The 12,114-nt window shown below is 37.0% G+C and overlaps 1 pseudogene; it reads right to left on the reverse strand.

Annotated features, from left to right (window-relative positions):
* Positions 1–399: 399 nt before the first annotated feature.
* On the reverse strand, positions 400–10,544 carry LOC102584597 (crocetin glucosyltransferase, chloroplastic-like; annotated as a pseudogene).
* Between the last annotated feature and the right edge of the window lie 1,570 nt (positions 10,545–12,114).

Genomic DNA, 12,114 nt, shown 5'->3' on the forward strand with positions numbered 1-12,114 from the left:
GTCCTATTATCCCTCGAACTAATTTTTTTCTTACATTCGTGCACCTTTTGTGCTGATGTGACACCTTCAACCAAATAAATTTGCTATGTTTGTACACACGTGTCTATCACATGTGTAATTTTAAAAAATATATAAATTAAAGGACACTTTTTTGAAAAAACAATTAACATTATTTTCTAAAAATAATTAAAAGTGAAAAGATAAGAAATCAATAAAAGAAAAAAATGAAAAATTTAAAGTGAGGAAGAAATTAATATAATTATTTAAGAAACAAAGTATATTATTTCATTATGAATAATTTTGAAAAAAATCACTATTTTTTCTGAAACGAAGAACAAACTCTTAAAAAGACTAATTGATTACTAGCTATTTTATTGAAGTCATCTATTCATGAGTGATTTAGTACTCATTATGACCAAGTAAAATCTCACTAGCAAAAGCCTTGAGATTCACACTTGATGTACCATTTTCCTTCATAGCTTCCTTAGCTAAATCACTCCATTTCTTGACATTTCTTCTCAATTCTTCCCCTTCTTCACCATCCTCCATCACGATCGTGATACATTTATTAAACTCATCTCTTTCCACGACACAACCCTCACTAACATTAACTCTAACACCATTCTTCCAAACATCTTGAATGAGTTTTGCATTACAAACTTGATCATTCCAGAGTGGACATGCCATGATAGGTACCTTAGATGCTATGCTCTCTAAAGTTGAATTCCATCCACAGTGAGTCAAAAAACAATCAACAAAAGGGTGTTTTAGAACTTCCACTTGTGAGCACCAACTCGCTATCTTCCCCTGCTTTTCAAGTTCATCTTTGCAACTCAACTTGTCCTTCCCTAATCACCCACAAAAATGGCCTCCCACATTTCAGCAATCTGTGACAAATCTCCTCCATCAAACTGACTTGATTTTTCATAGTAACTACGAAATGATATGTAGATAACTGATCCCTTGTCTTTTGAGTTCAACCAATCCATATAATTTTTCGAACTAATCTCAATCATATTAGCTAGAAAAGTATTATCATCAAGAAATATTGAAGGAATTGAAGGTCCAATTCCCACTATAGTCACATGCTTTAGAATTCTCAAAGTATCAAATTCCAAAGCATCAAAAGTGTTCACAAGAACTCTTGGGTGTTCTTTACTACTCAACATTTCAATTTGCCTTTTAATAGACTTAACTGTCCAGTTGGAACTCTCCACATCATCAAACACAAAAGAAGGAAAATCAATTGGAATAAGTGGTGGCAATCCTGGTAACTCTATTATTTTATCCTTAGCATCACAGTTTTTGAAATAATCAGAATAGTCTGTAAATCTATAATAGTAAACATGAAAAACTGTGGGAGGTTTGATCCAAAATAATGTAGATGGGATATTAAGTTTTTTGGCCACTAAACCAACCCATTCCATTATAATCGTGTAGATGACATGTGAAAAAGGGGTACCATTTTTTGCATTTGATTGGATCAAATTGAAAATGAATTTTGACTGTAACGACCCAGACCATCGTGATTGGCAACCACACTAACTCTCCGATGGGAGAACCACTACTACAGCCCAAACCAAGCAATTAAACCAAAACTAAGGCATTTAAGTTACGGAAGCAAGTTAAATACTAAGGAAAGAAATAGGGAGTTCCCATAAACTCCAACAAAAGTCTAACAATGAACAAAACAATGCAGAAGAAATAACCTAGAACCTGAAAGTCAATGTACCAAAACATCTAAAGTTCAACAAGTCTAAACAAGAAGGGATGCAACCACAATCTAATGAACTAATCAACTAACTAGAACATAGTCTAAGTCTGGAAATGGTGGAGATAGCGAAAGAGAACCCTTGGAAGCATGGAAGAATTGGCTCACCCTTGAATTCGAAAGATCACTGATCTCCTAAGCGAGTCTGTCGGTAGCCGCTTGAAGATGCCTTGTACTCAACAAAAATAAGAGCAAGTGCAGTATCAGTACACAACCACAGTGTACTGGTAGGATCATGCGTCTATCCCACTAAGTTCAACATACATAAGTCAAACAACAATATAATCACATGCATATATCAAACATATACAATACTATCCACATTTACTAACAACGAAGAACTTCACATTTTCAAGATACACAATTATATAAAATCATTGGTCCTCTCGTGGAACCAAACCCAAACAGTTAGCATACCGGAACGCGGTACCCAATCCAATGATTATGCCGGAACGTGGTAACCGATCTCATAATTATGCCGAAACGTGGAAACCGATCAAAGTTAGTTATGCCGAAGCGTGGCAACCGATCCATTCAACACACTACAATCACAATCACAAGTATATCCTCAAGATCATACATTTAAGTCGTGATTCATTGCAATCATCATTCATCTATCGCATTTACAACAAGTATGATTAATAATGTAACATTCTTATACATGCATGTATCATAATGAAGCAAGAACAAACATACATCACACAATCATAGAATCACAACCATCACTTACCTCGAAACAAGCTTGAAACCATAAGAAACTTGATCCTTCCCTTTCCAGATTCGTTCCGCATGTTCTTGGTCTACAAACAATCAATATAGTACGGGAATCAATAAACAATCACTAATTACCCAGATTACTAATAATTCCAACAACCCTTGATCATACCCATGATCCCAAGTATCCAAAATAGGGTTGTTTCCACCATAGAATCTAGATCAAAACCCTCCCCCATCATTAATTGTCCATTCTATTACGTTCTACGGATCAAAAAACGGATTCGGGGAGTGAAAAGCTTACATTTAGCCTCAAGAATGGTGGAAAACCATTAGGAGTCGCCTGAGGTTTGTTGCTTAGCTCTAAAAATTAAAAAATGCAAAATAAGTTTGTTTAGGGGATTATTTACGACTTTAAGTCACGTCGAACCCACCATAGCGACCCTCACCCCGTTGTAGCAGCCCCGCCAAAGAGACCAAAAGCACCGCCAGAGCAGCTTGCACGAACCAGTGAGCTATTTAAAGAATTCCAAAATACCCATTTAACAACACACCTCTAACCAACGACGCTCAAAAATACACTTTACACTAAGATCGATTTCGAGAGTTCTACTCTCACAAATTCAATTCTGTAAAGTCATACGGATTCCTTAACGAGTTATCTAACCACTCATGTAATCAAAATCATAAATGAGTCACTTGATTGTTACTAGATTTCCCTTCACCTCAATGACTTTGATTTCATCCAAATTTGGACTAGGTTGGGAAAATCCAAATACTACAAAAAAGTTTCTCGGTCCCAAATTTTCCCCCGTTGGCATTTCTATAATGAAGGAAACATGTCGTTACAATAGATACCAATTTATCCATCACTCGTCCCCGAGTGACAAAACTTAGGAAACATAGGCTAAGGAAAGAATGAAGTAGTACCTGAATCGACCAACAATTGGGGATACTTGTCTCGCATGTCCCTCTCGGTCTCCCAAGTAGTTTCCTCAACTAGACGATGCTTCCATTGAACTTTCACAGACTTAATCTTCTTGGTCCTTAACTTACGCACATCACGATCAAGAATTGCAATGGGTTCCTCCTCATATTGGAGGTCTTTGTCTAACACAATTGAGTCCCACTTAATGATGTAATCCCCGTCACCATGGTATCTCTTCAACACAGACACATGAAATATTGTATGAACTCTCGATAATTTAGGAGGCAAATCCAATCTATACACTATTGGTCCTACACATTTAAGAACCTCAAAGGGACCGATGTATCTAGGACTTAGCTTAACTTTCTTACTAAATCTCATCACCCCTTTCATAGGTGATACCTTAAGAAGAACATTTTCACCGGTTTGAAACGCCATGCCTCTTACCTTATGATCCGCATACTTCTTCTATCTACTCTGGGCTACTAAAAGTTTAGCTTGAATACTCCACACCTTATCTTGAGCATCCTTCACTAAATTAACTCCCAAAGGTTTCACATCTCCAGCCTAAAACCATCATATGGATGATCTATATCCCCTTCCATATAATGCCTCAAATGGTGCCATATCAATGCTGGAGTGATAACTATTATTATAGGAGAACTCACACAAAGGTATGAATTTATCCCAATGCCCTCCAAAATCAATCACACATGCCCTCAACATGTCTTCTATCACTTGAATAGTCCTCTTTGACTGCTCGTCTGTTTGTGGATGGAAAGTTGTACTAAAAGTGAGTTCGGTGCCCAATTCATCATGTAATTTCCTCCAAAACTTGGATGTGAATTGGATACCACGGTCTGAGATGATAGAGAGGGGCACCCCATGCAACCTCACTATCTCTTTCACATAAAATTTAACCAATTGTTCAATATTATAATCTATTCTTACTGGAATAAAATGGGCTGACTTAGTCAATCTATCAACACTACCTAAATAGAATCAAACTTCCCCAAAGTTCCGGGAAGACCAACCACAAAATCCATGGCTATTCTTTCCCACTTCCATTGCGGAATTGCCATTCTTTGAAGCAAACCTGCAGACCTTTGATGTTCATACTTTACTTGTTGACAATTTGGACACTTCGCCACAAACTCCACTATATCCTTCTTCATGATCGGTCACTAATAAATTTGCTTCAAATCTCGATACATCTTGGTCACACCCTGATGAATAGAATATCGTGAACATGAGACTCTGCCAACAATTTATCAATCAAGTCATCTACTCTAGGAACACATATTCTCCCTTTTAAAATGAGCACACCATCCACATCAAAAGTGGCCTCTTGTTCCTTACCATTCATAGTCTTCTTTCTAAGCTCCACCAAATTCTCATCCTCAAATTGTTTGGCCTTGATCTCCTCAATAAATGTGGCCCTCACTTTAATGCTAGCAAACACCCCACATCTTTCTGAGATACCCAACTACATGAACTTAGACTCTAAGGTCTGAATTTCCTTTACCAAAGGTCGCTTGGATACACTCAAGCAAGCCAAACTACCCATACTCACCGCTTTTCGACTCAAAGCGTCTGTCATCACATTAGCCTTGCCCGGATGGTATTGAATGGTGACATCATAATCTTTAAGTAACTCCATCCACCTTCGTTGTCTCAAATTCAGATCATTTTGAGTGAACACATGCTGCAAACTACGATGATCAGCTTACACTTCACACTTAACACAATTTGGGTAATGCCGCCAGATCTTAAGAGCAAACACTACCGCTGCCAACTACAAATTATGTGTTGGATAATTCCTCTAATGTACCTTCAATTGACGCGAGGGATAAGCTATAACATTCTTATCCTGCATCAACACATCACCCAAACTAGAATGTGAAGCATCAGAATAAATAATAAAATATTTACCTTCAACCGGTAATGCTAGAATAGTTACGGTGGTTAAGAGAGTCTTGTACTTTTGAAAGCTCTCCTCACATTTTTCAGTCCGTTCAAATGGTATCTCCTTTTTGGTCAAATTAGTCAAGTGAGTGGCAATAGAAGCAAAGTTCTTCACAAATCGACGATAATAGCTAACAAGCCCCACAAAACTCCTAACTTCCGTCACAGAGCTAGGCTGAACTGAATTCCTAACCGCCTCAATCTTTTGAGGATCTACCATCACTCCTTCTTTTGAAACTACATGTACCAAAAATCCAACCGAAGTCAACCAAAAGTCACACTTAGAAAATTTAGCATACAACCTTTGTTTCCCAAGAACACGCAAAACAATGCAAAGGTGGTCGGCATGCACTTCCTCAGTTTTCAAATACACCAAAATATCATCAATAAAGACTATAACAAAAAAATCAAGAAATAGTTTGAACACCTCATTCATCAAAGTCATGAAAGCTGCAGGCGCGTTGGTCAAACCACAAGACATAACCAAAAACTCATACTGCCCATAGCGAATTCTAAACGCCGTCTTGGGCATATCCTCTAGCCTAATTTTCAACTGATGGTAGCCAGACCTTAGATCAATCTTACAGAAAACTAACGCCCCTTGCAATTGGTCAAAAAGATCATCTATTCAAGGCAAGGGATACTTATTTTGAATAGTGACCCTATTCAATTGCCAGTAATCTATACACATTCTCATACTACCATTTTTTTCTTAACAAACAATACTGGAGCACCCCATGGGGAAGCACTAGGACGAATAAATCCCTTATCAAGTAGCACTTGGATTTGAGCCTCAAGCTCTCTTAATTCTGTTGGGGCCATGCGATATAGAGGGATAGAAATGGGACGAGTACCAGGTTCTAAATCAATGCAGAAGTCTATATCTCTATCTGGAGGGATACCAGGCAAGTCACTATGAAACACTTCTCTAAATTCTGACACCACAGGAATAAACCCAATGGATGGAGCCTCAATCTCAACATCCCTTATATGAGGCAAATAAGAGCCAAACAACCCCGCCCTATCAATTTCTTAGCCCGAATGGAGGATATGATCTTAGTTCGCTTAGGCTTGTACACCCGTTCCCACTCTAATTTTTCCCTTCCTGGAATTTCTAGAGTTACGTACTTAGTGTTACAATTAAGTACGACATAATAGGGGGACAACCAAGTCATGCCTAAGATTATGTCAAACTCAGTCATATCCAAAATCACCAAATCAGCCCAAGTCTAAAAACCCATAAACAAAACAGGAAAAGCACGATAGGCATGGGTAACTATGACTGACTTTCCAATTGGGGTAGAAACATGGATAAGGACATCAAATATATCACAAATCATATCAAACTCTGAGGAAAATCGCACAGATACATAAGAATAACTAAAACGCGGATCAAATAACACATTAGCCATCTGGTCACAAACAAGAATAGTACATGTGATCACCGCATCAGACGTCTCTGGCTCATTCTTTCCCGAAAAGGCATAACACTGAGCCCTATAATCTTGACGAACCACTTCCCTGCCTGGTTGCACATTACCTCTGCCTGTATTACCATTTCCTCTACCTCCACATCCTCACTGATTACCTCATCACCCATCTTGTGGACGCCTTGGACCATTATTACCATTTTCCATGGGTACCACGGCTATAGTCTGCTGCTGCGCGGACTCAAACATACTTGGGTGGGGAAAATCTCTCCTCATATGCCCAAGTTCTCCACAATTGTAACAAGTACGATCAAAAGATGGCTTGCCACCCGTCGAAGGCATGACTCCCTGGCTATCCTGAAAATTATGAGATAGAGTTTCCAAGTAACTACCTGTAGAGGCGGGCATAACATATTGAATTGTCTTAGCTACAAGCGTTGGCCTGCCGGACCCCTTGGAATAAGAACCTTGAAAGTTACCCGAGTTCTTAGCCTTTTTTGCCCATGCCTTAGCTTGACTGTCTTGCCTCACCTCCTCCACTTTCTTAACATAGTCTGTTACCTCATTGAAGCTCCTCCCTACAGAAGTCATATGAACAGTTAATACTTGCAACTCAGAATTTAGTACCCTAATAAATAACCGGATTCTCTCTTTCTCAATAGTCACCAATTGAGTAGCATATCTAGACAAAGCATGGAACTTGGCCTCATAAGCAGCCACAGTCATACCACCTTGCTCTAAATCCATAAACTCATCCTTTTTGCGATCCCTCAATGTCCTAGGCACATATTTCTCCAAAAACAGAACATGAAATTGGGTCCAAGTAATTAGAGGTAGAGTAGAAGATCTGCATTCCATATAAGCTCTCCACCACTGCTTAGACTTACCTTAAAGTTGAAAGGACACAAACTCATCCCCATGCTGATGGACAATTCCCAACTTATGAAGCCTCTCATAGCAATCTAAGATAAACTCATAAGCATCCTCATTCTCAGAACCAAGAAACACAGGAGGCTTTAGCTTCAAAAACTAAGTAAACATTTCATGCTCATTACCAGTCATAACATAACCCAACAAAGGATAGAAGAAAGCATCATTACCTCTAGTCCCACCTACCTTGGGTGCAGTGCTAGCAACATAAGGGTTAGTAGGAGCTTAAGTTGCTTGAGACGAATGAAGCATTCCAGGACCAACCAACCCCTTCAAGAATGACATGATCTGTCGAGATAACACTGGGTCTATGGGGAACATCGGTAGTCTCAACCTACACCTCTTCCTCTTGTCCCACATCCTCAACATTCTCAGCATCAACATTCTCCTCTTCAATCTCTTCATGATGCGCAAGAGGGTTCTCATTCATATGAGCATTCTCAACAGGAGCTCTATTTCCAGCAGACGCTACTCTTCCACGGCCTCTACCCCTAGCTCTTCCTCTATCCCTGCCTCGATTGCGACCTCTCACTACAGATTCCTTAGCTAGAGCATTGACTGTTGAATCTAGTATTAACCATTTGCCAACAGAAGAGTGAAGGAGGTTAGATACCAATTCAAATCGCCAGATACCAATTGGAATCAAGTCATAGCACGAAAGGAGACAAGAGAAAATAGAGAGATTTTCTAAAGTCCTATAGCCTCTCGAAGAAAAGTAAAGGCGTCCCCGTACCATTCCGCGAGACTCTACTAGATTCATTTTGGTACATCGAGATCAACGAACCTAGGCTTCGATACCAACTTTGTCACGACCCAGACCGTCGTGATTGACACCCACACTAACTCTCCAATGGGAGAACCACTACTACATCCCAAACCAAGCAACTAAAACAAAACTAAGGCATTACGAAGCAAGTTAAATACTAAGGAAATAAATAGGGAGTTTCCATAAACTCCAACAAAAGTCTAAAAATGAACTAAACAATTCGGAAGAAATAATCTAGAACCTGAAAGTTAATGTACCAAAACATCTAAAGTTCGACAAGTCTAAAAAAGAAGGGATGCAACCCCAATCTAATTAAATAATCAACTAACTAGAACATAGTCTAAGTCTGGAAATGGTGGACATAGATGAACCCATGGCAGCCCGGAATAATTGACTAACCCTTGAATTCGAACGATCACTGATCTCCTAAGCGAGGTATGTCAGTAGCCGCTTGAAGACGCTCTGTACTCCACAAAAATAAGAGCAAGTGCAGTATCAGTACACAACCATATTGTACTGGTAGGATCACGCGACTATCCCACGCACTAAGTTCAACATACATAAGTCAAACAACAATATAATCACATGCATAGATCGAACATATACAATACTATCCACATTTACTAACAACGAACAACTTCACATTCTCAAGATACATAATTATATCAAATCATTGGTCCTCTCATGGAACCCATACCCAAACAGTTAGCATCCCGAAACATGGTACTCGATCCAATGATTATGCCGAAACGTGGCAATCGATCCCATAATTATGCCGGAACGTGGCAACCGATCCATTTAACACACCACAAGTATTTACTCAAGATTCATGGCAATCATCATTCATCTATCTCATTTACAACAAGTGTGATTAATAATGCAACATTCTTATACATATATGTATCATAATGAAGCAAGAACAAGCATACATCACACAATCATAGAATCTACGACCATCACCTACCTCGAAACAAGCTTGAAACCCTAAGAAACTTGATCCTTCCCTTTTCGGATTCGTTCCGCTTGTTCCTGGTCTACAAATAATCAATATAATACGAGAATCAATAAACAATCACTAATTACCCGGATTACTAACAATTCCAATAACCCTTGATCATACCCATGATCCCAAGTATCCAAAATAGGGTTGTTTCCACCATAGAATCTAGATGAAAACCCTCCCCCATCATTAATTTTCCATTCTATTAAGTTCTACGGATCGAAAAACGGATTCAGGGAGTGAAAAACTTACCTTTAGCCTTAAGAATGGTGGAAAACTGTTAGGAGTCGCCTGGGTTTGTTCCTTAGCTCTAAAAATCGAAAAGTTCAAAATAAGGTCGATTAGGGTTTTATTTATGACTTTAAGTCGAGTCGAACCAGCCACAACGGCCTCGCCAGAGCGGCTTGCACGAACCAACGAGCTATTTAAAGAATTCCAAAATCCCCATTTCACAACACTCCTCTAATCAACGACGCTCAGAAAATATCCTTTACGCTAAGATCGATTTCGGGAGTTCTACTCTCTTGAATTCAATTCCGTAAAGTCGTACTGATTCCTTAACGAGTTATCTAACTACTCATGTAATCAAAATCATAAATAAGTCACCCAATTGTTACCAGATTTCCCTACACCTCAATGACTCCGATTTCGTCCAAATTTGGACTAGGTTGGGAAAATCCAAATACTACAAAAAAGTTTTCCGTTCCCAAATTTCCCCCTTTGGCATTTTTAGCTATAACTACGAAAACAGGTCGTTACATTGATCCACGGGACTTTGCATAAGAATAGAACATATGAAGCTCATCAATTGAACTTTACTGGAATTTGCCATCATAGCCATCAGAGAAAGGAGCAAAGCTTAACCCTTCAACATTTGGGAGTTTTTTTATTTTACTGAAAGATGATTGGCTTGTTGTTAAAGTGACTCCAATGCCTAAATTGATTAATTGTTTGGAAAATTGAAGACATGGATTAATTTGGCCTTGGCTTGGGAATTGTGCTATAAGAACATGAGACTTTTCATTCTTCAAATATTTCATATTTTGGGTGGTGAAAAGAGAAGTATCCATGAAGGAGAATGAAGATTTTGGGCAGGAGAACTTTATTAATGAATAAGGAGTTTTTGAACTGGCTTGGTTACAACTGATTTAGGTCACACATATTTATACTAGTAAATAGATGGTTCTAGATATAAAACAAATCTAGAAAATTTATCATATTTCTTTAAATATCTACCTTAACTCTTAAGTTTTGAGATTTATATAAATACATATTAATTAAAAAAAATATCAAACTATATCTTACTCAAAATTTCTAGAAGCTCCAAGAAGTATCTGGATTTATTGTTATTCCAAAAATAAACTTTATTATTCAGCAATAAATAAAACAAGAAATGCATGAATACTTTATATTAAGTAACAAAACAAATATAGTGATAGCAAGTAGTATGTTTTATTACCAGATATAACGTGTGCTGACAATTTAGAGATACAAAAAAAATATTTTTATTTTTCCATGAATCATCATTATTATTCAGTAAAAAAATGAATGAAATGCATGAGTACTTTAGTCTAAGAAAAACATAATGATAGCAAGTAGTATGTTTGATTATCAGATATAACGTCTTCTAACAAATTAGATATACAAAAGTATAACATGCTTGTTGTTTCAAGAATCATCATTATTATTCAGTAAAAGATACAAGAAATGCATTACTACTTTAGTCTAAAAATAAATAAAAAAACATTACGATAGCAACTAGAATGTTTTATTAATCATTTTTATCATACAGTAAAAAAAATTACTCAAGAAATGCATGAGTATATAGTACTTTAGACAAAGAAACAATAAAACAAAATAATAGTAAGTAATATGTTTTATTATCAGATATGTCGTGTGCTAACAAATTAAAGATCCAAAAGCATGATATATATATATATATATTCGATTGTAAATTATTATTTTTAAAACATAATCAGAAACATGATAACATAATTTAAAATTAGAATATAAAGAAGTAAGCACATGAAGCAAACAAATTCAACATATAATTCATATATATTATCTATCTACACTATAGTTTTTCTATAGGGTGAGAGTTCTCAAGAATAGTATTTTTATCAGCTCTGATGTTGAAATATGTGATTGTATATCTCATCTAAAAAAATTAACTTTTAGAGAAGACACAATTTTATTTACTTAATTATAAATTATGATACTGCTTAGACGTTTGAGAAATCAAAAGATATAGAAATAGATTAAATACATTCAATTTTTTTGTTGTACCAGTTTCATTTGGTAAAATAGACATGAATGCTCTTATAGTTGGATTGACCTTTTCACCAACCTTAATGAATAAGAAGAACAAAATCCTGTTTAAGAAAACACCATCCCTAGTAAAATGACAAGGTATATTCACTTTGAATAATCAATCTTATTTGCCTTGTATCGCTTAAAATATATTTTCCACCGAGCATAATAATTTCAATTTCACCTTCACGCTCATTACAAATTTTTAATCTTCAAACTCATTATATAACATCCGCATACTTATGAAATGCAATGTAGTGTAGTTAAAAGGTACTTTCTGGTTTTGACAAATTATTAGGC

This window comes from Solanum tuberosum, unplaced genomic scaffold (assembly GCF_000226075.1).
Source record: "Solanum tuberosum cultivar DM 1-3 516 R44 unplaced genomic scaffold, SolTub_3.0 scf00554, whole genome shotgun sequence".
Classification (NCBI taxonomy): Eukaryota; Viridiplantae; Streptophyta; class Magnoliopsida; order Solanales; family Solanaceae; genus Solanum; species Solanum tuberosum.